General features: G+C 36.6%; 4 long non-coding RNA genes across 16 annotated transcripts; 2 read left to right on the forward strand and 2 right to left on the reverse strand.

The window, feature by feature from the left end:
- Positions 1-2608: 2608 nt before the first annotated feature.
- On the reverse strand, positions 2609-17317 carry LOC135718398 (uncharacterized). Of its 2 annotated transcripts, none has more exons than XR_012337739.1 (8): positions 17235-17317; positions 14928-14987; positions 14787-14831; positions 13952-14029; positions 13788-13841; positions 13382-13557; positions 13174-13271; positions 2609-2697 (listed from the first exon to the last, which is right to left on the reverse strand). It is a non-coding gene; the product is annotated as an uncharacterized lncRNA (long non-coding RNA). The 2 variants fall into 2 exon arrangements; XR_010520755.2 differs by having other exon boundaries at positions 13170-13271.
- LOC135718399 (uncharacterized) lies at positions 2781-17312 on the forward strand. Of its 4 annotated transcripts, XR_012337742.1 has the most exons (8): positions 2781-2956; positions 13397-13530; positions 13779-13861; positions 13969-14047; positions 14940-15005; positions 15696-15786; positions 15887-15975; positions 17248-17291. It is a non-coding gene; the product is annotated as an uncharacterized lncRNA (long non-coding RNA). The 4 variants fall into 4 exon arrangements; XR_010520756.2 differs by lacking the exon at positions 15696-15786 and having other exon boundaries at positions 17248-17295; XR_012337741.1 differs by lacking the exon at positions 15696-15786 and having other exon boundaries at positions 13807-13861; positions 17248-17295.
- LOC135718152 (uncharacterized) lies at positions 3500-12452 on the forward strand. Of its 9 annotated transcripts, none has more exons than XR_010520598.1 (10): positions 3977-4114; positions 7061-7446; positions 8667-8698; positions 8928-9011; positions 9116-9202; positions 10033-10260; positions 10442-10505; positions 10635-10737; positions 10819-10940; positions 12253-12452. It is a non-coding gene; the product is annotated as an uncharacterized lncRNA (long non-coding RNA). The 9 variants fall into 9 exon arrangements; XR_010520601.1 differs by having other exon boundaries at positions 7061-7142; XR_010520602.2 differs by lacking the exon at positions 3977-4114 and adding an exon at positions 8789-8827 and having other exon boundaries at positions 7425-7446.
- LOC141282928 (uncharacterized) lies at positions 4113-8188 on the reverse strand. Its single transcript, XR_012337840.1, has 3 exons — positions 8129-8188; positions 7039-7180; positions 4113-6670 (listed from the first exon to the last, which is right to left on the reverse strand). It is a non-coding gene; the product is annotated as an uncharacterized lncRNA (long non-coding RNA).
- Positions 17318-24937: the final 7620 nt, after the last annotated feature.

Below are 24937 nucleotides of genomic sequence, written 5' to 3' on the forward strand. Positions count from 1 at the left end.
TTTCATTACATAGATGAAAATCCATAGACATATAAAATGACCCATTATGTAAAAGTTATTAACGATTTTTATCTCTGGGGATACTTTGTTTCTTATGCTTTTAGATCAGGGGTCTCAAACTTAAACTGGCTTGGGGCCATTTCACTGCATTTAATTCTGCATTTTATTATTTAGAAAATAATGGGGTGGTTTCCCAGACAGGAATTAGCTTAAGAAAGGACTAGGCCTTAGTTTAATTAGAAAATATAACTAGTTTTTACAAACATGCCTTACTAAAAACATTACTTGTCTGCATTTTGAGGCAAAACAAAGGGCAATGATGTATTTTAAGCAGTGGTGGGCCGTGAGGGCCAGCAAAGCCTTCTCTGTTGCCCTAAACACTATCTGAATCACAGATTTATATTTTAATATATTTTCCATGTATATGTATTAAATAAATCCCAAAATAGTCTATTATCTTTATTTCATAGCTTTTCTCTCAATTGCACTGCTTCCAGTCAGGGCCGTTTCAAGATATTTGGGGGCCCTAGTAAGGATGGGAATTGTTGGACTTTAAGGCGTCCAAAGCATGTTCATCAATGGAGAAAGACACAAATATCTAAATTGAATATTTATTGATCAGATATGAAAAAGTTATAGCATGCTGGAGTGTCCCAAATCCTACAGCAGGATTTGACAAACTCACAGCTCAGAACAAAAACATGAGTATTTATCGCCGTTCTTTCTTCAGAATCCTCCTCCCCCAGCTGGCTATTCTCCTTATCAGATTCCATCACCACATTCCTGAGGGGGTTGCCTATCACACACACAGACAAAGAAGAAACAAACTGTTCTCCTCTCATCCCTGAGAGCCATGCAGTCCGTCACTTTCTCCCCAGTACTCCTCCACTTCACATAGCATGTTATAATGCTTTCTTAAAAACAAATCATTAATAAAACATTCATTTATAAAAAACATAAGCTGTAAGATGAAAGTGATTATTATGTATAACATATTTCAATATCATGACATAATTTCATTATTCGTAAAATTGGTTATATGAATAAGGCACACATTAACTTCTTTAGATAGATAAACACATATTAAATCTTTTACTGCAATACTACTTCTAAGCAAACACTTTAATCATTATTAAAAACCATCTGTTAGGGAAGAAAACACACACACAACAAGCTGGTAACTTTCCACTCTCAAACACAAACACCTCATTTTTACATAATAGCTCAGTGCATATATGAAACACACAATGTTTATAGAATAAAATGATTAATTAAAGAAATATAAAATGGAACAAAATCAATTTCCACAGTCCTTATTTGGACATCTTTGTAACTTTAACACTTTTAGCAATCAGCATGAAATGTAGTAAATATGTAAAACATAATTATTCAACAACACAACAATACTCCATTGTTCATGAATTGGTTAAATGCATTCATTAGTTAAACATACTAATTTTCACTTTCTCTAAATATAACATAGTTATAATGCAAACAACTTGTTTATTGAAACCATCTGTTCTGCGTGTTTTCCCTTCAGGGCTTTGTTATCAGCGTTTGCTGGTTTCTCCCCCAACCGAACACAGACAACTTTCTTGTACTCAGCACAGAAAGCATAATAGCACATATGAATTATAACATGACATACTGATTAATAAAACAACATAAAAATCCCACAATTCCCTCTCTTGACCTCTGAAAGAGGTCACACATGTTCCTCCTCATCATCCTCCAGGTTCTGTAGGCCTAATAGCGGCATGCTGTATGGGGGTGGATTTTCTTTTTTTCTCTATTGCAGACACTATCAGCCTATTACACAGGGATCTGAGACAGGGGATTCAACAACATCCACAAGTGACCAGGATAGCCACAAATACACCAATGGACACTACTATAGAGGTTACTATTGCCCTCCACAATCTATCACACTGCATAAATCAAAGGTGTATGATATCGTTGAATTTTTTGTGTAATTCAATTCAATTCCCCCATATCTCTTTAAGCACTGATCTTGTGGTGTTATCTTGGACCTTTTGTCAATTTTCAAATTACCTCCATTCCCAGATAGCACACGTACGTCTCAGATACGTATCTGCGAGGTAATCACTCAGATTTCCATTCCGTCTGGAAAACGTATTATAAAGGTCGTTTGCCCATATGAATTACGTATCTGAGACGTACGAGCCCAGCCGTTTTGAAGACGCTTTTAAGATCTTTTCAAGACACTTGATATTTAGAATGATGGTTAGCAGATGTTTCTAAGATATTTCCAAGATGTTTCTTAGATCTTTAAAAGATCTTTATAAGAGCTTTAATCGAGCTCTTTCTAAGATGTTTCTGAGAGCTTTAAAAGACGATTAAAAGATCATTAAAAATAAATTGCTCTAAACTACATATTCTACACAGTTATACACACATATTATTACAATATATCATTGACAACAATTAAAACAGTATTTTCAATAAAACAGGCAGTTGATTGCGTAAAATTTATTAAAATTAGACAAAGGAAAACATTCATAAGATGCATATTTACACGAGTGTATGCAAAAAAGCAAAGTTTTTCTATAACATACAAAGAAACACAACATCTTTAAATTAATCAAATGCTTCCTCGGGCAAAGATCATCTTTTCCCGATTTTCCGCGTCTCCTTCAGTGGTAGACGGACGGATTCTTCATCTGCAGCAGCTGCATTCTAAAAGAAACCATTACAAAAATTTTACAAACTATGTCATATTCTTTGTTTCCTCAATATAACTCTGATGAGAATGTCAAACAAAGATAAAATCATCCGTATTAATCGTCAATATCGTGTATATTATTAATATGAGCGTCTTTGCGTTAAATTCGTGCTACACCACACCATGCACTTATATCGACGTCGCAATGCAAAAGAAGAAGGGCAAGAAAGAAACCTGTCCTGGTCTGGCGATTTAAGGGAACATTTGTTTAAGGTATGTAGTAATAATACATTTTAATAATGCTGGGTGTGGGATCAGTTAACTTGAAATTTCGTTGATAATAAGCAATCCCAGCAAACAGGGGACGTCCCCCGGACGTCGCGAACGTCCTCTTAGGTCCGCATAAGGTCCTCAATTGGTCCGCATTGTAACGTTCGCTGGCGGACCTTCCGGGGACGTCCGCATAAGGTCCGTTAAATAACGTTCGCTGGCGGACCTTCCGGGAACGTCCGCATATGGTCCGCTAAATAACGTTCGCTGGCGGACATTCTGGGGACGTCCGCACAAAGTCCGCTAAAAACCGTTTTCTGGCGGACCTTCTGGTGACGTCCGCATATGGTCCGCTAGACAACGTTCGCTGGCGGACCTTCCGGGGACGTGAAACCACTCGAAGCTTTAATATAAACCCATACACATTTAACCATAAGAGTTACCCTTTTATGCAACATCAAAGTAAAAATGCTGTTTTTGCTATGGTTTTACTAATGAAAATCGTAATTTATAGTATCTAAGAATTTCTTAATTTATAAACTTAGTATGCTTTACTGACTATATTACATAGATTCCATTAAAGCTGCTTACAATTGTTCTATAATTTTATTGCATTTAAAGTAAATGAAAGATCTGGCACCTTTGTCTTTTTTAGTAAATGATTTTCTCCACTATTCCTAACACATAACTATGGTCAATAAATCGAAATCACAATGCACATATTCATGTAATAGTTAAAGAATCCACCATTGTGAAGTTACATATCACTCAATTAAATATAAATGAAGTGCAAAGACTTGTTTATTTTTATTAATATGACACATACATTAATATGAGTGTTGTGTGGTTCTTCAAGCGTTGTCTTTCTCATATATGAAGCACTGCATGATAAATAATTGTAAAAATCTATATAAATACATTATATCAAGGAAAAACAAATTTAAATCTACAACTACAGTTCAAATGTAAAACTTTTTGCATAGTTATTATTGCGAAGGATTCAAAATGCAAGCAAAGCAATGCAAACAGAAATGTAGAATGACAGTCGCTCAATCTGTTGCAAGCAATGACTTTCAAACAGCAAGTGCTAAAGAAGCCAAACACGCAGAATTACAAGTCCAACGCTGAAACTGCTGGAAAAGAACAGTGAAAAAGATACAGGTAAGACATTTACACATTTTTAGGTTTAGTATCAAATTGCAATGGTAACACTTTACAATAAGCTTGTATTTGTTAGCATTTGCTACCATGAACTAACAATAAACAATACTTCTACAATATTTATTAATCTTAGTTCATGTTAATTTCAGCATTTGCTAATCCATATTTAAAATCAAAAGTTATATATGTTAAATGTGTATTATATTTTGTTGTGGCATCTAGCGGTGAAATTGCAATCAACCTCAATTTCGAAACGCAATGAGATTCTATGGTAGCTGCCACAGGACAAAAATGTCATCGTCTGAAGCCCATGTTATAGTGCGTGCGTAAGGTCTACACTGTAGGTTATCCCTAGCCTGAGCGTAGCTCTGCGTAGCCTGATTTTTAACAGCGCTTCAGTTCTACGCGGACTTCAAGTGCTGTTACTGGTCCATTAGAACCCCTCTCATCAGGTAAAAAACTGCATCATAGCCATTTCCAATTGCGACGGTGAGAACAAAGATAGGCAAAGTTGAGGAGTGATTTTACTCAAACTGCAACGATTCGCTGTTTATTTACTTCCATCAGTGGCGTTCGTTACTCCTCATCCGAGGGCCGCTAATTCAAAATAAGTGTACAGAGTATCATGTGCCTTTTTCAAAATATGTGTCCTGCGTGTTGAGAGATCCTGTGTGCATCACATGTTTTGTCATAATAAGTGCCTGCTGCACACGCGTCAAAACCGTTTATGATAAAAAAGAGACGCTCACGTTCACAAAATACATGCAAGACACTCCCAAAACAGTAAACTCTGATTACACATGAGATTATGTGAGTATCTGGCAATCGTGAGTGTCTCTTTTATCATAAACCCTTTAGACGCATCTGCAGCAGGCACTTATTTTGACATGACACGTGATGCACATAGGATCTCTCAAAGTGCAGAACACATATTTTGAAAAAAGAAACCACACACATGAACTACATACATGTTGTGACGAACTTCGAATCGAGTGCCCTCAAAAAAAGAAGTCACCGGCCGCCACTGCTGTTGGTCTTCTCAAAACATACACAACAATCTGCTGTTTCTTCATTTGTGAGTTAAACTGGCCAAGCTGCTTCTGTGGTTACACGCGTGGAAACTGCCTACCAGCGGTCTGCATGCTATAATGAGCCCTTGAGACAACGTGTGGACGAAACACGCTCTGTAGAACAGTTTGTCCGTTTTGGGCTACTGTAGAAACATGATGACTTTCATGTATGGTGGACCGCGGTGTTTAGACATAAAAACGGCTTACTCAAATGTATTCATCTGTGAAAGATAAAAATCTCCATATCTCATTAAATGTGAATAAATGTTAAGATCAAGAATTTTTTTTAACTTTTTTATAAGGTTTTAGGTTGTGATGTGTCAGATAAATTTGCTTACCTAAATCCTTCAAGCCACGAAGTAGGACACTTTTGGCGCTTTTCCACTGCATAGTATAACCCAGTTCAGCACAGCTCACTTTTGGGGGAGGAGTAATGGGATGGGGTTTCGGATGTGAAGTCATGTGCAAAGTTACAAAAATGCAGAGCACACCACCATGCCTATGTCTGCATGGCATTTTTGTAACTTTGCGCATGGCTCCGCATCCAAAACGCACCAAAAATATAGGCGTCATGGCTTAAATGTTCTGTCCGCGGAGAGCTGATACTGATGACACGGGTGTTTGTACAGAACCTGTCATGTGAGAGAGGTAGTGGAAAATGTAGTTGTGGCTGTCAATTTTGATTTTGTGGCTACATTCCATTAATATGCTATGTTGCTCCATGTTGTGTGTGTGTTTGTATCACATTTACGATGATGTTACGGCAGTAGAGGGGACGCAACTGTAACAATAAGCCTATAATCAGAGGTGCACATAACTTTTTTTGTCCTGGTTCTAAAAGGAGCACCTGGAGAGCTTGCTCTCTTCCATTGGTAAAAAATGAAGCCGCCAGTGTCGCCGCTGACATCTTGGGTCTTGAGTCTGCGCAGTAGCAATTTCGGGACCAGTCCTGCACAGTAGTGAGCAGGATGTAAAGCCGCGAAATCAAGGCCCCGCCCTCACTCTCCCAGAATGTGCATACACAGCTGTCAATCATGACGTGACAACACCGTTTTATAGCATTAACTAACTAACTAAAAACAAACTTATTTTAAAAACAAACACTTGAATTTACATCAGCATGATAAAACCTACAGTAAATGACAAAAAACAGCTTGGTCTCAAGTCCCATTAAATAACATGGGGGAGGCGGGGTTTATGACCTATACTGGGACCAGTCACTGGGGAGTGATCGAGATGTTATGAAATCCCTTATGTTGCAGTAAATTAGCTAACTATGTAACAAAATTTCAGCAACGTTGGTACGCTGGAATTGTTTCTAATCGCGCATACACACCCTTATGTGCACCCCTGCCTATAATCTCACCCACTCTGAAGCGATACTAAACTGTACTGGAAAAGCAATGAAAGCGGTATGAGCTGCATTGTGCCGAGCCAAGTTGTACCCTACATTGGAAAAGCGCCATATTATGACATCAGACCCTGCCTGGAACACAGAAAAGCATGAGACAGTAAAGATGTTTGGTTGTGTTTGAATGCTTTCTCTGAACAAATTCCCCATGAACTATGCATGTAAACGAAATTAACCAAGCTACCTATTCTGTCTTTCCCCTTCTTATACATCCTGTAAAACCATAGCCAGAAAACCCACCATCTCAGCTTGTTATTAACAATATACTTATTTGTTCAAACAAATATAACCTGCTATACAAGTCAAATATACAAATATAACTTATTAATAATCTTATTAACAAATATTACCAAATTCAACTATTTTAGCCAGGGAAACTTAAATGGCACTACACTGAAATGTCATATACTGGTATGGTTATAAAAGTATAAATTTTGACTCACAGCTCAATATGGTGGCCTGCAGGTCTTCATTCTTGATGGGATTCAGAAACTGAACTACTGTGTCTTCACAGACAAATAATCCAAAATCAGCCTAAGAGTGTGGAGTAAACAGCATCAAGCCTCTCTTTAATAGGGAACTCATCTATAAAAACAAACACTTGTTATACTTTTATGAATTATCAAGTTGTACAACACACAGCAATAAGGATTTAGACAAACAATCACAGATTTTATTAATTTTATTGTTGTGTCTAATATATATAGAAACAACTTGTGTTGTAAAAGAAAGGATGACAGCATATCTCTTTATCACGTGCCAGTATAGGCCCTGACTGCACGTGAGAACATTTGAATTATCTGGCACGAGGCCTCACACGTCATACTTCAACTGACACAACGGTCTCGATGGTAGGAATAAGCAAAAGCTCCTTTAAATTTCGTCATTTTTTTATACACATCCCGTTTATTTTGTAGTTAATTGTTAGATAAGTTAGTAATTTCGTAAATTTTTCGTTACAGGGTAAGATTTCGTTACCATATACAGTAAATATTGGTTCAAGAGGGCAGTTTGATAACTCAGTAGAGGTTTGTAAATGGTAAATAACTTATTCGAGGTTTGTAGCCATATTTAAGTAACTCGCTTACTTTGTTTCAGTGTTTGAGTAAATGGTATAATGTTATTAAGTAATAATTAATATAAGTTACTGCGCGAGCTCATTACGGCCGTTTCTCAATCCGAAGGCTACTGGAGGTGGCATATGTAGGCTGTATACGTCATCAAGACTGTCAGATTTAAGAATATTAACAATTCTAAAGTTGACTATTATTCTTAGTTAATCGTAAATTGTTGTAATATGCGTATGACTTGCGAATGTAATGCTCATTTAACTTAAATAAACCAGGCTTGATGACGTATGCAGCCTGCATATGCGACCTCCGCAGGATGCAGCCTTCCGTTTCAGAAACAGCCTACAAGTGTGAGCGTGCGCGAGATTCTGTCTGAATTGATTCTTTAGTAATGGCAAAGCAAAAATTTACTGTCGTGGTGATTAAACGCATTTTAAAGTTTAAATTAAAACGCCTAACTTACCTTTCCAGGGGTTTCTGTTCCTGCAGTCTTTCAGGGGTGCTGGCGCGTATGACGATGCGGACATGAACAGAATACTACAGTATACCGCCACCTACTGTACTGTAGTACAATAACGTGTAGGATTGAATACTGTGCCAAACGCAGTAAAAAAAAAAAAAATAGCCATTTAATTCATTGTAAAAACAATGGACATGCCAGTTCAAGTAACTTGTGGGCTAAATCACCAAAATAAGTTTGTAGATGTGGTTCAATTATTTTTAATGTGCAGCATAATGAATCAGCCTGAATGCATGTAGCCTATGAACATATTGTTTAGACTTTATTTTTAAACCTTTATCTGGTGTATGGTTAAACCTTATGATGGTAGCAATTGAATACAAATCTTAAACTGAATCAAATCTCTTATAATAATACATAAAATCTCTGGGACGGTTGGGGGTACATCAGGGTAACATTTAAGCAGCTTAATTTTTTTAATTCTTTTATATATTTTGATGTGTATATATATATATTTACTTTCTTTATTTTGTTTTCTCAGCTTTTAAACATCTAAACATGTCCTCCAAAAAGGTAAGTTCAGCACCAGATCAGCTTATCTTATACTGTAATATTGATACTGGTTTGAGAAAAACTAAGATTAAACATCCTACATGTTTCCAGGAAAAAGGAAAAAACATTGGAAAACAATTTTAGCCTAAGGTTTGAGAATAAAGCCAATGGTTCTCTATTAAGGCTAACTGTATATTGCCTTTGAGGACTGCAAGCTGAACTTACAGATTTATATGGACTTTACTTACAGGTTTCCTGTGCTGTTTTGCTCCATTTTACTGAACAAAATAAGGCTGAGGTAGCACCATCCTTGTGGTTAGAGTGAAAGAATGTGGTAAGATTTTATCCATGTTTTATAAAATACAAATAAACATGAACAACATGGTCAGCTACATATAAAAAATAAAAATAATCAAACATGCTTGTTTTTATCTGAAGGGTATTGAGACCAAAATAAACAATGTGCCATTCTGGACAAACAGCTGTGGACAATATGCAGTCAGAGTAGCCCATTTTCTCACACAGGTAAAGTATGCAAAGTAATACCAAACTTCTTTTTAACCTCAACAAATACTGTCAAGCCAAATATACAATGTTTGTATGAGGTACTGTGCAAAAGTCTTAGGCCAGCATGCTACCATTAAATTTGTGGTTTTTGCAATTGTGTAGTGATCATATATCATTATATCTCAGTTTCTTTATTAGGATACAACCAGAAAATACAGGAAATGTGTATGTAGTATTAAAAACAGTATAAAAGTTGAAGCTGAAGTGTCAAGTTTTTAGGGTAAACTCCCCTTTCACTTGAGCAATAGCAGGCAACTGCAGGATCTCTTAAACCTAAATAAAATCAAATCCTAATTCTAATCAATGACTTCAGTCTCCTCAAAAAAGCTCAAGATGTGTTTTGTGCCAAGAGAAGTCACATTAAATATGACTGATGTCTGAAGAAGACATTTAGTTCTAAAAAAAAAAATTATTTTTAATTTTGAGTACATATTTCCTGTATTTTCTGTTTGTATCTTAATAAAAAAAGTGAAAAATAAATATGGATGGACATTAAAACTTTGCTAAAACAACAAAGCTGGTGATGGTGGCCTAAGACACTTGTACAGTAATGTATATTGACCAAGAGTTGGAATGATCAAGAAAAATACATGTTGTCTATCCATATTTTCTTTAAATGCACATTTATTCACAGTTCAGTAGGACAGTAAATTATCTAAGGGTAAAATCATTATTGAAGGTGATTTAATTGTCACTACATTCATTGTTACATAATTTAAAACAGTGGGAATCATTGTGTAAGTTTCTTAATAATATCAAATACTTCTTTTTTGTCTTGTTGTTTCTAGACCTGAGGATAAGATTTCCAGTTTAAAAGTGAAGAAAATGAATCATTATTAACAGCAAATAGGAGTATTTCTCAGCTGAAAAGCCAGGTGAAACTATAAGGTCACTATGATTCACTTTCATATTATCATTCTTTTCAGATTTTTTTCCCTGTGTTTTTTTTGTTAGATGAGGAGCAACCAGTAAGAAAAAGCAAAAAGATGTTTTGATGTTGCCTGAGGCACCTTATTGTGAGTACATTGTAATGTTATTAGTCATTTAAACTGTTATACTTCTGTGGAATTAAGAAACAATATATTTAATCTCAGTCTACAGTATTTGTAGTATAATGATGATTACTTGATTTAAATTTATTAATTGTTATATGCCTTGAGTGACTTACAAATGATTAATTGTTTTTATTGTTTACAGTTCCATTTCATGCACAATCACAAATGCAGCACATCAATCAATTTCTTCCAACCAGCGAATCAAGGTACACTATTTTGTTATTTTTTTATCTTAAATTATTGACATTGGTTTTCTTCCAGACAGACTTGTTGTTCATTTATTTTACTGGTATAGTTAGTAATGTTATTAATGTTTCAAAACACCTTCTTGAAAGAAATCTTGGAGTGGAGAATCATTCTGAAAGTAGACCAAATCCAGGACAACATCACAACAGTGGTCGGAAAAATGCAGCAAGCCAAGCTGACTTTCAAAAGATGGTATGTGCCATAAAACACGCAACATTACTAGTCACTGCTGACTTTTTACCCATGTTTACTACGGATTGTTTTTGTTTGTAGATTCGTTATCTGTTTCTTCAGAGGGGAGGCAGTTTGGGAGATGGGAATTAGGAGGATGCTACAGTTACACAGGGCAAATTTCAGCAGCTCAGTTTCAAACTTGCAACTAACATTGAGTTAAAGTGAGTCTGTGTGAATATACTCTACATATTATACTTCAATATGCCTTTAACACAAAAAACTACAATAATATCAAAGATCAATATAATAAGACAACTTATATTATTTTATGTCATAGTAAAATATTGTGTGTGTGTGTGACCTATGCTCTCTCTGAGATGTGTATGTTCACTTTTAGCTGGTCAGGGTGGAAGACCAGCTGACGTACCAGTTTTGCCAGGTTAAAGGACCAGCTTAAACCAGCTAAGACAGCCAACCAACTTAGCCAAGGTGGTATATGCTGGTGGGTCAGCTGGTCTTCCCGCCTGACCAGCTAAGACCAGCTACAAAGTGGCCAAAACCTCTGTAAAACAATCCTGCTACACCAGCCTGACCAGCTGAAACCATACTGGGAGTATTCATATTCATATCGATTTGCATTTACAAATAAAATAGGTAACATACAGTACTGTGCAAAGTCTAGGCCACCATCACCAGCTTTGTTGTTTTAGCTAAATTTAAATGCCCATCCATATTTATTTTTTACTCTTTTTATTAAGATACAAACAGAAAATACAGGAAATATGTACACAAAATTAAAAACATCAGTCAGTATTTAGTGTGACTTCTCTTGGCACGAAACACATCTTGAGCTTTTTTGAGGAGACTGAAGTCATTCGATTAGAATTAGAAAGGATTAAATTTTATTTATGTGTAAGAGATCCTGCAGTTGCCTGCTATTGCTCAAGTTGAAGGTGAGTTTACCCTAAATACTTTAAACTTCAGCTTAAACTTTTATACTGTTTTTTAATACTACATACACATTTCCTGTATTTTCTGGTTGTATTCTAATAAAGAGACTGAGAAATAAACATATGATCACTACACAATTGCAAAAACAACAAATCTAATGGTAGCATGCAGACTTTTGCACAGAACTGTATGTCCACATTTAGCCACCTTTACTTTGAGTGAACTGTAACAGCAACTATAATGCCATAAACATTCAATACTAAGGTAAAAGAGAGTTGTGCATGCTTTCTAGTTTTAGCACAGAATTCTGTCTCCCTTTTAAATGTTTGCTACAGATTTTTTGCAAGACATTTTTGTCCAACCTAAAAACAACTTGTACTGACATATATTAAAATACATCAGTGCCCTTTGTTTTTTTTTTTACATCAGATTGCACACAAGTAATGTTTTAGTAAGGCATGTTTGTTAAAACTGGTTATATTTCATAATTAAACTGAGGCATAGTCCTGGTTTAAGCTCCTTGTCTGGGAAACCACCCCAATAAATACTTAACTTTTGAATGTGTTCGTTTCGTTGTTTTAGGTTAGAAGACCACGGAAATATTTGACATCGGAGTCCAGCAGACAGCCAGAGACACGCACACACACGCAGCTGAAGCGCGTTTGACTGACGCGTACGGGAGATCCGGCACGCGCACGGGAGCTCGCGCACGCTCACACAAACACGGAGCACAGGATAATTACAACTGTTTAATTAAAATAAAAGAACTTTGTGGTATACAATGTTTAGCGTGTCTGATTTCATTGGTTAGCAAGGAAATAAAACGACGTGCTGAGGACTTTAGGCGAACGTCCCCTAAAAGTCCCGAAAGTCCGCTGACCGTCCCGCGAACGTCCTCGCAAAAGTCCGGAGGACGTCCTCGCGGAAGTCCGCTCGACGTAACGGGAACCATACACGATGACGTTCGGGGGACGTTCGCCTAAAGTGCTTAGCATGTTATTTAGCTTACAAAAAAGGTCCCCATGACGTCCCCTAAAAGTCAATAAAGTCCCCAACGCGTCATTTTGAACGTCCGGAAGACGTTTTTGCGGACGTTCGCAGGACGTCAAAAGAACCCTACACGATAACGTCCGGGGGACGTTCGCAGATGCCATTTAGGGGACGTCCTGGGGACCTTTTTTTGTTTGCTGGGATGTATGTACAGTAACTAGCTAGTTCACGTTAGATATGTTATTCACGTGTCTGTGGTTATTTTAGGTTTTTGATAGTTAATTTCACTGATAGTTTGAGCCCGTGTAAATTTCTTAAAAAGCTGTAATTATTATTTTATTTAACATTATTATGTTTGCTGTCAAGACTGATATTTATTTATATATATTTAATGACGTTGATATGTAAACTTAACCTACTCAGTTGTACTTGACTAATGCAATAATGACAGGTCCACCTGTTTAAGTATATTGTAAAACATTTGAACATAACATTTGGACATAACATACACACATTGTTTCAGCCTGCATCAATTTAGTTGTATAGCTGCATTGCTGGTTAACACCTCTGGGCAGATTCTCCATGTTCTTCTTTTATGTGTAGCTGCTCACCTTAAACAGATACAGTACATTGAAGTAATGTTTAAAACAAATTAAGCCCTATAATATTGTTTATGTTTACAATAATTGGTAAAAAGTTTGACGGATAAAATGGTTATTACCATTCTCTATATAAGCCCCTCTGTCTGTTAACTTTTGTTTGAGCCTGTCTAGATCTTTTATCAGTCTAGAAAGATGTTGGAGAAAAGACATCATCCTCTTCTATAATCTCCATCTGTAATTGGACTAACAACTGGACCAGTGAATGCAGGTGACTCCAAGATTGTCTTGTTTACAGCTGCAATATCAAAAAAATTATTGAATTGAGGCTTTTTATATACATTTAGTATTTTTTATTAAAATTCATAATGAGCATATGTATACATTGATTTAAAACAGTACTCAAGACTGTAGATTTACAGTGAGGTTTTGAATGTTGGACAGATTATCAGACCTGCATCTGCCTCAGACATGTTGATGTTTAGCTAATGACGTGATAATGATAAATATTTTTTTTAGGCAACTTACTCTCCATTCGACCTTGCAGGTCACACCATGGTCTCAAGAGGGAAAATGAGTGCTCTATGGATTGAACAGAAAAGGTAGTATTAAACAGTGTTATGTTGTATTTAAATGCCATAAACAATGCGTTTATGTTTTCTTCCTAATTATGTCAACAAATGCTCTCTTACCTTGCATGGTACTTTAGGTGAATCAAAACTCCAACCATCTGTATGAGGGTCTGGATGGATAAAGGATGCCCACTGGAGCTGGAAATGATGGATCAGGTCATTTTCATTTGTCACATTTACAAAGAAGCACACTCTAAGGATTGCGTTACCCTGTCTGTGGCAAATACACTAGACAAAAGTATTGGGAGGCCTCATTCTAATAAACATGTTTATTTATTCCAGTATGTCCAATCAAAACAAATTTAAATGCTATACCATATAATACCACTACAAAGAATTTTGATTTTTGTTGCAACAGTTTTGTAAGTGCCTTTTTCTGTTCCGAAATGACTACAGCTTCTTGTACAAGTTATTGATAGGTTTAGGTGATGAGTTTTTGGCTAAAAACCTTTGAGTCATATCAAAGGTGTTAGCTGAGTTAAGGTCTATTCAGAGCAGTCAAAGTTCTTCCACACCAGACTGAATCACTAATTTTCTGTTTGAACCTTACTTAGTTTGTAGGGTCATTCTTAAGTTGGTATTGAAAAGGGCCCTGCCAAAACTCTTGCAATAAATTTAGCATCAAACGGTTTTTCTAGAATATCATATGCTGTAGCACTAAGATTTGTGCTCATGGAAATAAGTAAAGTATTTAAACCTGTTTATTAGAAGGAGGTGTCGCAATAGTTATGTCTATATATTTTATGTTTAACAAGCCAAAATAACTAGGGCTGCTTCTTTTTAAGAACTTTTGGGTATCTTTAAATCAGCCAGAGGAATAACAGTCCTTAAATGTGTAATGTACTGCCATAATTTTGTAATGATCAAACGTGAGGTCAGATTCTTGTTAACCTACTGTGTTCTTTCTTGATGGTTAGCCGAGTGTCCCAGGACAGAAAATCTGTTTCGTATGGATCAGAGTCAGACATGAACATCTAATATGTAATATCTAGTGATATGTTTTCTTAGATAATGCTGTGAACAAATGCTCTTTTACCTTGAATATTAGGTGGATCCACACTTGAACCATCTGTATGATGATCTGCACCCACTGGATCTGTAAATGGTGGTGCAGGTAAGTTTCACAAGTAAACAAACTCAAATCCTATTCAGACCATTCATGATTCCAGCAATAACGAAGTTTTTTCGTAACAATAAGACTGCATTTACAATGCAAATCTTAATGCACAGATCATATTTTTTTGACTATATTCATTTTTTGTTCTGCTCTTTTTATATTTACATAAGACACTATTCATATCTGATATCGGTGTTACAATAATTTGCAAAACTACAGTTAATATGAGTGTCATGATTTGCACTTGAGTTTTGTATCGACTTAAGCCAGGGTCACTGCCAATTTAGGCATGTTTTAATTATGACACTTAAACAATTGTATATGTACTTCGATAAAGGTTTTTGCAATCATGGAAACATAAGTGAATCGCAGACAGCATTCTTCTTTTATGAATGTAAAATGGCTGGAGTAGTGATGTCACTAGCTAAATTAATTTTCATTTGACCTCCCCCACAGAAAGACACAGCACATCATTATATCGTTGGCACCGCCCACTGGTGTTCAGTCTAAAGTAGTAGTTGTTGACAATCATAAAGTTGTAATAACAGTAAGATTGTGATGTCAGACAAACATTGTGCTGTTGCTGGCTGTGGGAAATTAGTGTCTTTGTAAGGGTCGCAAATAATTTGAAAATATTTATGTTTCAAAATATGCCCCCCTACCATGAACTAAACTGGACTGTTGCAGAGACCAAGTGTAGTAGGGTACGGAGCGCTCACACTAGTCACACCAAACTTTGGAGGTAAAACATACTTTGGTATGATACAGTATGCATAGTGTGAGTACCCCATAATTTTACTGTAAACCATGCCGCTCCTTAGAGCTTATTTCTATGTATATTTTAAACATTCTTCATTCTCTTGTGATTATTTTTGCAGGTTTCTGAATTGATGTCAGATGCAAAGCAGAAGCTTATTTTCTTCCAGTTTGGCTTCATTGTGGAAAAATGCTTGAAACTAAAATGCAGGTGACATTCTTTTGTTAATTGAAGCTATGACAAATAATTTGTCTGTTTAGTTAATGTTTTATACAGTGTAACTGTACCTAAACATTGTTCCTCGAGGTCCTCTGCTATTCACATTTTGTATGTCTTCCTTATTTAACACACCTTATTCAAATCATCAGCTCATTAGTAGAGATCTTCATGAACTGAGGCTGTGTCCAAATGTTCACACTTGTTGTCTTTGCACTAGACTACTTACATTACGTTTTTTTTTGTATTTGGCCTAGGTATTCTAGTGGGCGTTAAGATCCCAAGCGTGCATGTAGAATTATTCATCCGATAGGACACAATTAGCATGTGTAAAAATTTCAATCCAGGTAGTGCCAGCAATTTGCACCAAAACGTATTTGTGTTTTATTTACTACTTTTAATTTATATTTAACATTAAGTTTTTCTGTAAATAAAATGAACACTCTGAAATGAACATTTGCTTTTATCAAACTTTTAGATGCAGAATTCTTTGCTCCTGTAAAAAAGCTCTTTGTTTTGAGTATGTAGCTTTATTAAAGTGTATTATTTATTCAGTAGTCCCTAAATAAACGACACAATGTTGCAGATGTTTCACAAAATGCATAACAATAATGCAGTGAACACTAGTGATGCACCGATGTATCGGCCGCCGATATTTATCGGCCGATTTTTGATGAATTTGAAACCATCGGCATATCGGCAATAGCACGAGAAAAACAATCGGTATCTGCCTATTAATTAACTGCATAAAGAAATCCATTATATGTAAAAAAACGAGTTAATGTTGTTAATAAAATAAATGCTGAACAGCAAAAACCACCTTTGAAGGTTGTCATGCTGTCTTATTATATTTGTTTTAGCTTAATTTGTGTCTCTCTTATTATGTTGGTCAGTTGAATGTTAATTAGATCAAATCCATGTTCAGTAAAAATAATTTGATGCAGAAATAAATATGTATAGTATTGTATACAAGTGTTTAATATCGGTTACGGCCAAAAGTTGTCTGTTTAAATCGGTATCGGTATCGGCCCAAAAAAATCCTATCGGTGCATCCCTAGTGAACACCATAGAAATGTTAACATACAATTAAAAGTCTCATGCTTTACATCCAGAACATGATGTACGATAGGATGCACAAAGTGATATTTGGACGCAGCCTCAGTCTGTCAGATCAAAAAGACATACAGAATGCACAGAGCAGTGGGACTCCATGAACAGAGTTGAGAACCACTGCTGTAACTCATTATGCTTACCTGACTCATGCAGAATTCTGGCCTGGTGTTTGGTCCCCCCTTTCTCTGGCTTGTGTCTCCATCATCATTACACTCTTGTCAGTAATAATAATAATAATAATAATGCATTTTATTTAAGGCGCCTTTCAAACCACTCAAGGTCACCGTACAACACAAGCAACAGTAACAATAATATCAGAAGTAACAACAAACAAAAATATCAATAAAAATAAAAAATAAAAATAAAAATACTAGACTTGAGTGTACAAAGTAATCAAGAAAGATAAGCAAGTCTAAATAAATGAGTTTTAAGTTTAACTTTGAATTGGTCTAATGAATCTGATATACGGATGTTAGCTGGGAGAGAATTCCAAAGACGAGGAGAAACACGGCTAAAGGCCCTATGGCCCATGGTGGTTAGGCGAGCAGAAGGAGTATGAAGGAGACCCAATGAAGAGGAGCGCAGAGTTCGAGAGGGGGTGTGGGGCTGCAGAAGGTCGGAAAGGTAAGGTGGAGCGAGGCTATGAAGCGATTTGTACGTGAGGAGGAGAATTTTAAATTCAATTCGGAATTTGATTGGAAGCCAGTGTAATTGTTGGAGTGATGGGGTAATATGTTGAGTAAGTGAGGTCCGGGTTATGATGCGAGCTGCAGAATTCTGAATCAACTGAAGTTTACGAAGAGATTTGTGTGGTAAACCAAATAATAAAGAATTACAGTAATCAATACGAGAAGTTACAAGCGAATGAACAAGAATAGAAGAGCTATGTGAAGTGAGAAATGGCCGGAGACGAGTGATATTGCGGAGATGGAAATAACAAGACCTGGTTATATTATTAATATGGGCTTCAAATGAAAGGGTGCTGTCAAAGATAACCCCCAAGTTCCTAATCTGGTGAGAAGGAGAAATAGAGGAACCGTCAATAGGTAAAGAAAAACTGCTTGACTTGGAGAGAGTAGAATTAGTACCAATGAGAAGGACTTCAGTCTTACTGCCATTAAGTTTAAGGAAATTTGCAGAAAACCAGACATTTATTTCATGAAGGCAGTTGGTAAGACAGGGAGGGGGAAGGATGGAGTCAGGGTTGGTGGATATATAAAGCTGCGTATCATCAGCGTAACAGTGGAATCTAATACCAAATTTTGAAAAAATATTACCTAGTGGGAGAAGGTAAATTAGGAACAAAAGGGGTCCTAGGACAGAGCCTTGGGGAACACCACAGCTAACAGGGGAAGGTTGGGAGTTAAATTTTTTTAGTTGTACGAACTGTGTGCGATCAGAAAGGTATGATAAAAACCAAGCATAAGGAACATCAGTGATACCAATGTCAGTTAAACGATTTAAAAGAATACCATGTGAAATTGTGTCAAAAGCTGCACTCAAGTCAAGTAAAACAAGAATAGATAAAAGTCCGCCATCAGCAGCCATTAACAAATCATTTGTTACTCTTATTAGTGCAGTTTCCGTACTATGCTGTGAACGAAACCCTGACTGGAAACACTCATACAAGTTATTGTTACTAAGATGTGCATGGACCTGTGCTGCCACTGCTTTTTCAAGGATTTTTGAAATAAATGGAAGATTTGAGATGGGACGAAAATTATCTAAATTATTAGGGTCAGCACCAAGTTTCTTGAGAGCTGGTGTAATAGCAGCTGTTTTAAATGATAAAGGAACAGTGCCAGAGATAAGCGAATTGTGAATAATCTGAGTTATGAGGGAAGATAGAGGAGAAAAACAGGCCTTTACCAAGTAAGTTGACATAGGATCAAGTAAGCATGTGGAAGAATTCGATTTATGAATTAACTGAGAAATTTCTTCTTCAGATGGCAAATTAAAAGAAGAAAAGAGGGAGAGGGGGGAATTAATTGAGACATTGTCCAGTGAACTACAATAAAGGGTAGGCAAAGAATCCAGTTGTTTGTGGATAATTGTTATTTTGTCATTGAAAAAAGACATAAATTTATCACATTGAGCAGTGCAGTACAGGTGCGCAGGAAGTGCATCAGGAGGTTTCAGAATACGATTTACAGTTGAATACAGTGCTTTAGTGTTACCATCTCTCGACTCAATTAATTGTGAGTAGAAAAGATTTTTAGCAGCATAAAGAGCATCCTTGTAAAGATGAACATGTTCGCTATACAGCTCTTTGTGTATCATAAGTCCAGTTCGTTTATAGAGGCGTTCCAAACGCCGGCCTTTAGTTTTGAGCTGGCGAAGTTCAGGAGTGTACCAGGGCGCTGAATGAGTGAATGATACAGTACGATTTTTAAGAGGTGCAAGATTGTCAAGAAGCTGCTGTAGTTCAGAATTATAAAAAGAGACCAAATTTTCCAGAGATGTAATGTGGTCAGTGGGTGGTAAGTCGGTAATTGCAGCAGACAGAACTGAAGGATCAATCTGTTTTATATTCCGAAATGACATCAGGCGTTGTTGTTTGGATTTAGAAAGTGCAATATTTACATTAAAAGAAAGTAATTTATGATCAGATATGGGTATTACATCTGCAGTGTAATAGTATCGTAATAGTATCGTCGTCTGCGTACCAGGACTTTGTTACTCAGCTGTCCCTTCTCCTTCAAGCCACATTTTTGTCAAGCTGCAACAAGTTGGAATACATAATTATTAACGTTTAATGATTTTGATGTATGAAATATGTAACAAAAGCAAAAAATTTATAGACATTCTATTAAGAAATTACCTTTTTGTTGTTTGTTTACTGACCTTTCAACCATATTGCATATATAATTGATCATCATACCTTTGGTCTACTGTTAACAGGCTACTGTAGAAAACAAAGTCAAACAAAAAAGAGAGAAAAAATTATAAATGCTGAATGTGTCTCATCTTAAATACATTGTTGTTGTTTTTGTTTCATTGAATTTGGATGTTTTGATGATTTAAGGAAAATTTACGTAGCATATATATTGATGTTTTAAATCAGAGTTTGTTAATGACACTTAATCATTAACAAACATTTAAAAAGCTTTATTACAATACTAATTGATAATATTAATGTAATAATCTTGTTTTGTAACACCCTAAATCACTGAGCGCACAAACGCTACCCCTGTTACAAGCATGAGTGGTTGACTTCATGCAGACATGCGCAGACATTGAAGTACCGCGAGAGTGATTCAAAAGCCCACGAAACAGTGTAAACACGCGGTACTGTGATGTCATACTGGTTAACGCTAAGCCACGTGAAGCCGGACACAAGGGCTACACTAATCTTTGGGCTGGAGTAGCCTGTGGTTTTTAAGGCTTCGTGTCTCATCGCGTTAAACGATCGCAGAACGATTTATTTCTCTTTTTCACCTCGATCTTTGGCCTCGTGTGATTTACCAAAACCAACATGTGAAGTTACAACGCTGACGAAGGAGTTTCATCAGTAGAGGTAAGTAACCAACATTATGTTATGCATGTAGTGGATCTAAAGATTGATTGTCGTATATGATCATTCTTTTTTTGGTTTGTTTGTTTGTAACGTTTATCAATGCAAGGCAAAATCGAGCTGCAAATCCTGAAGGCAAGGCACGTTGAACATGTAACCGTTTTCTCAGCGGTGGTGGGGTAAACATTTGCTAAGTTAGCCTAGACCAGCCCCTGTTTAACTTAAAGTTACTTGAGTTATAAAATGTATCAATCTTCCCGCCCGACTTGCTTGGAGTAAGTTAACGTTATGTAAACGACCGGTATTCACAAGAAGCCTTAAAGTTTTATAGCGAAGTGGTTTGATAATTAAGTTAATATATTTTATCAGTTGTATTAGCGATAAAGTTATTTATATCTGTGAATTAATTCGTATTTTTATTAGTTTCTAACAACACATACATGACAAAAGGCTAGCGTAACGTTAATAACGTACGTTAAGTTACTTACCAACACGAACAAACTGAGTCTGAAAGACAAATTAACTTAAAGCCAACAATTAAAAAATATATATATTATAAATTAACATAAACGTTATGTTTACGAATTATATTATTTACATGTTAATAATGATGTTAAATGCGAAGAAAATGTTGAAGTGTGCCTGAGGAAAAACGGTCATATGATGAAAATGGCGCTCACGTGACGTACGCATGGCCTCGCGCTTGCGCGACAGAAGGGTTAACTTCCTGCTCCATCCTGCAACCATTTGAATGCAGGGATAATAACAAATAACCAAAGTTTAATAATATTGCTGGATTTTTTATAATGCTTAATAAATGATGCGTGTAAATTTACACATATTTATTACGTCACTGACATTGTTTTTTTATTGCGTTTATTTCTTTTATATTGATTGAAAATGAAAACCTTATTTAATTTACCTAAAATTTGTTTGTGTTTAACACTGATTTATGTTGTTTTTCTGTTTAATATTAGTGTGTCCTGGTAAACGTGTGCTCGGAAACATGCAGATTACAGTATTTACAGAGCCGACATTGAGGCACCCACTGATGGATAATCTGCAGTGTTCGAATTATGTCAAAGCTTATGGGGGGTCCCCTAGCTAAGCCCCACCCCCCGGCCAAGCTCCACCCCCCTCATTATAGGGTCGCTGTGATTTCACAACGTAAGATATGATCGTCCTTGATCAACAATCATCTGATCCTGGTTTTAATCAAAGAAACCCCAAATTACTCTTAACTCAAACTCTAAAAAAAGTTTACCCCTCAAATTAGTGTGAAACACTGGCAAGGGCAGAACTTTAAAACAGAATAGGGGTGAAATAGGGTGGACTCATTCTTAAATTACATCATTTTACTATATAGTAGTGGTTAAATGGATGATTACATTGCGTTTTTTGAGTCATAGATTGAATAATTTTCGGATCAGCAAAACTGGAAATTATGAGCATATAAAAATAGAAAAGAACATAGTTACAAATAAAGCAAGATCTAACAGTAGTATTTAGGTACATAAATAGAATCAAATGAATAATAACACTGTCTTCTTCACTGTATAAATTACATATAATTAATCTTTTTAAAGATACATAATTTTAAAGATAGTTATCATGCCACCAGGTTGAAGGTTGCTGTCCCCAGCACTCACAGCAGCCCCATTCGCGTAATTTGCGGGTGGTATACGTCCCCACCGCTTTATGACCAAGTTGATTGTGCCCCAACTTCCGACCACGTCACGAAGTAATTCTTGCGTTCATAATCATAATTAGGGTCCATATTCATTTAAAACGCATGGACAACGCATGACGCGCCGCCGCCTTCTGCTTTTCAAAGCGGTCGCTGTGAACACGAGTTTTGTTTTAGACGCGTCTATTTGAGTGCACTTGCTGCACGTTTAGATTTAAAATAAACTTGAGCGCAACTTGATACCTTGATAAAAGGTAAATGTAAATGTAAAAAAAAGGTAAAAATCTACCGGTAAGTTATATATGTAACAATGATTAATCTATTAATAGTTATTCTTCATCTATTTCATGCAAACGCTAGGGGAAAAAATATAGGGGAAAACATTTGTTCCTTTTCAGCAGTTGATAACTTGATAGAAGGTAAATGTCGTATTTTTTATATCTACCGGTAAGTTATATATGTAACAATGATTAATCTATTAATAGTTATTCTTCATCTATTTTATGCAAAACGCTAGGGGGAAAATATAGGGGAAAACATTTGATCCTTTTCAGCAGTTTTTGAATAAGTTTAATTGAATAATCATAACTGTTTTTAGACTATTTGCATTGAATTGGAAACGATATTTTTGGAAAATATATTAATTGCAAGGCTGCAAAGAATAGTGCACTGAGGATTTAATTATATTATTTTAATATAGTCAGTGGTGAACTAAAGTGGCCCGTCTAAGACATGAAACGTCAGGTTACGACTGTAACCGTGGTTCCCTGAGATAGGGAACGAGACGCTGTGTCATGTAATGACATTATGGGGAACGCTATGCAGCGTGACGCGCGTGAATATTGTGTCAACTAGGTCTATATATAGACGCCGGCGGATGACGTCAAGAGTGACGTGGCAACGCGAGGCTATAACTAGGCGGAAATAATATAGGTCAAACAGCTTCTGTTAAAATTGAAGCGAATGCTACAGGCACAAGGAGTTATGGCAAAGGGACACAGCGTCTCGTTCCCTATCTCAGGGAACCACGGTTACAGTCGTAACCTGACGTTCCCTTTCAAGGGATACTTGACGCTGTGTCATGTAATGACATTATGGGGAACGAGATACCCACTACGCCATAATTAATTGTGACTGTCTGTAAGTGTGAAGGTGTACGCACAACTTAAGACATAAAGACCTGAGATCCCGGTAGAAAAGGGAGGTCTAAAAACATAATACCTCATAAAAATGTGTGGGGGAGATTATCCCGCCACACCACAAAGCATGGAGGTCCCTGACAAAGGGGCCAGATAAGACGCCATACTCCTAGTCGAGTGTGCCCTAATTTTCGCAGAGGTGAAAACATAATGTGCACCTCATACGCTATAAAAATAGCCTCCACAATCAATTATTGATTGTTTGTTTAGAGGAAGAATGTTCTCTCTTGGAGAACCAAACACAGACCAAAGGTTGGTCGGATCTTCTAAGGTGGAAGATCTATTAATGTAAACCTCTAAAAACCCCTCAGGGCATAGAAGATGTAGCCTCTGTTGATCCGCCGACTCTTGAGGAGGAGGATGAAAAAGCCTGAAAGACCAATGTTCTAGCCACATTGCTAGGAACCTTGTGAACATTACCCCGTCTTGGGTGCAAATAGCCTTAATATGTCCTGAAGCAAACTCCAGGATAGAGAAGAAGCTGATAAGCTTGGAAGTTGCCCACTCTCCTCGGAGAAGTGATGGCTAATAAAAAGGCTAACTCCAGTGACAGAAACTTAACTGTACACAAGTTAATGGGTTCGAAAGGTGCCATAAAGAACCCCTTTCAGAACTACTGCCAGGTCCCATACTGGAACTCTGATTTGAGCAGGAGGCCTCATCCTAAATGTACCACCCAATAAGGCGTGAAGGCAGAGATAGCTGCAGCATATACTCCGATAGTAAATGGATATAAACCGGATGAAAACCCGGTATTGTAAAAATTCCAGAACTGAAGCCAGTGGGCAGTTTGGAAGTAAATGTTTGTCACTACACAGAGTAGTGAATAATCTCCATTTAAAACAGCCTTAAATGTCGCCTGGAGCGAAACTCCAGGTATGAAGAAGCAGCTGATAAGCTTGTTAGTCACTCACTCTCCTCAGAGAAGTGATGCTACTACCCATAGAGCCCTCAGGGATACGAGTGTGAAACCAGAGATAGCCTCAGCATATACTCTGGGTATAAACCGGATAAAAAACCGGTATTGTAAAAATTCCAGAACTGAAGCCACTGGGCAGTTTGGAACTAAATATGTCGTCACTACACCAGGTAGTTAAAATAGCCTTAATTCGTCTGAAGCGAACTCCAGGCATGAATAAGAAGTCACTCACTCTCCTCAGAGAAGTGATGGCTAATAAAAAGGCTAACTTCAGTGACAGAACTTTATCTGTACATGAATCAATGTGTTCGAAAGAGGCCATGAGAAGGGCTTTCGAAACAACTACAGATAGAGCCCTTAGTAATAAGAGCATAAAAACAGAGATAGCCGCAGCCTATACTCTGGTAGTAAATGGATATAAACCGGATGAAAAAACGGTATTGTAAAAATTCCAGAACTGAAGCCAATGGGCAGTTTGGAAGTAAATGTTTGTCAATACCCAGAGTAGTGAATAGCCTCCATTT

The sequence above is a fragment of the Paramisgurnus dabryanus genome, chromosome 10 (genome assembly GCF_030506205.2).
Source record: "Paramisgurnus dabryanus chromosome 10, PD_genome_1.1, whole genome shotgun sequence".
Classification (NCBI taxonomy): Eukaryota; Metazoa; Chordata; class Actinopteri; order Cypriniformes; family Cobitidae; genus Paramisgurnus; species Paramisgurnus dabryanus.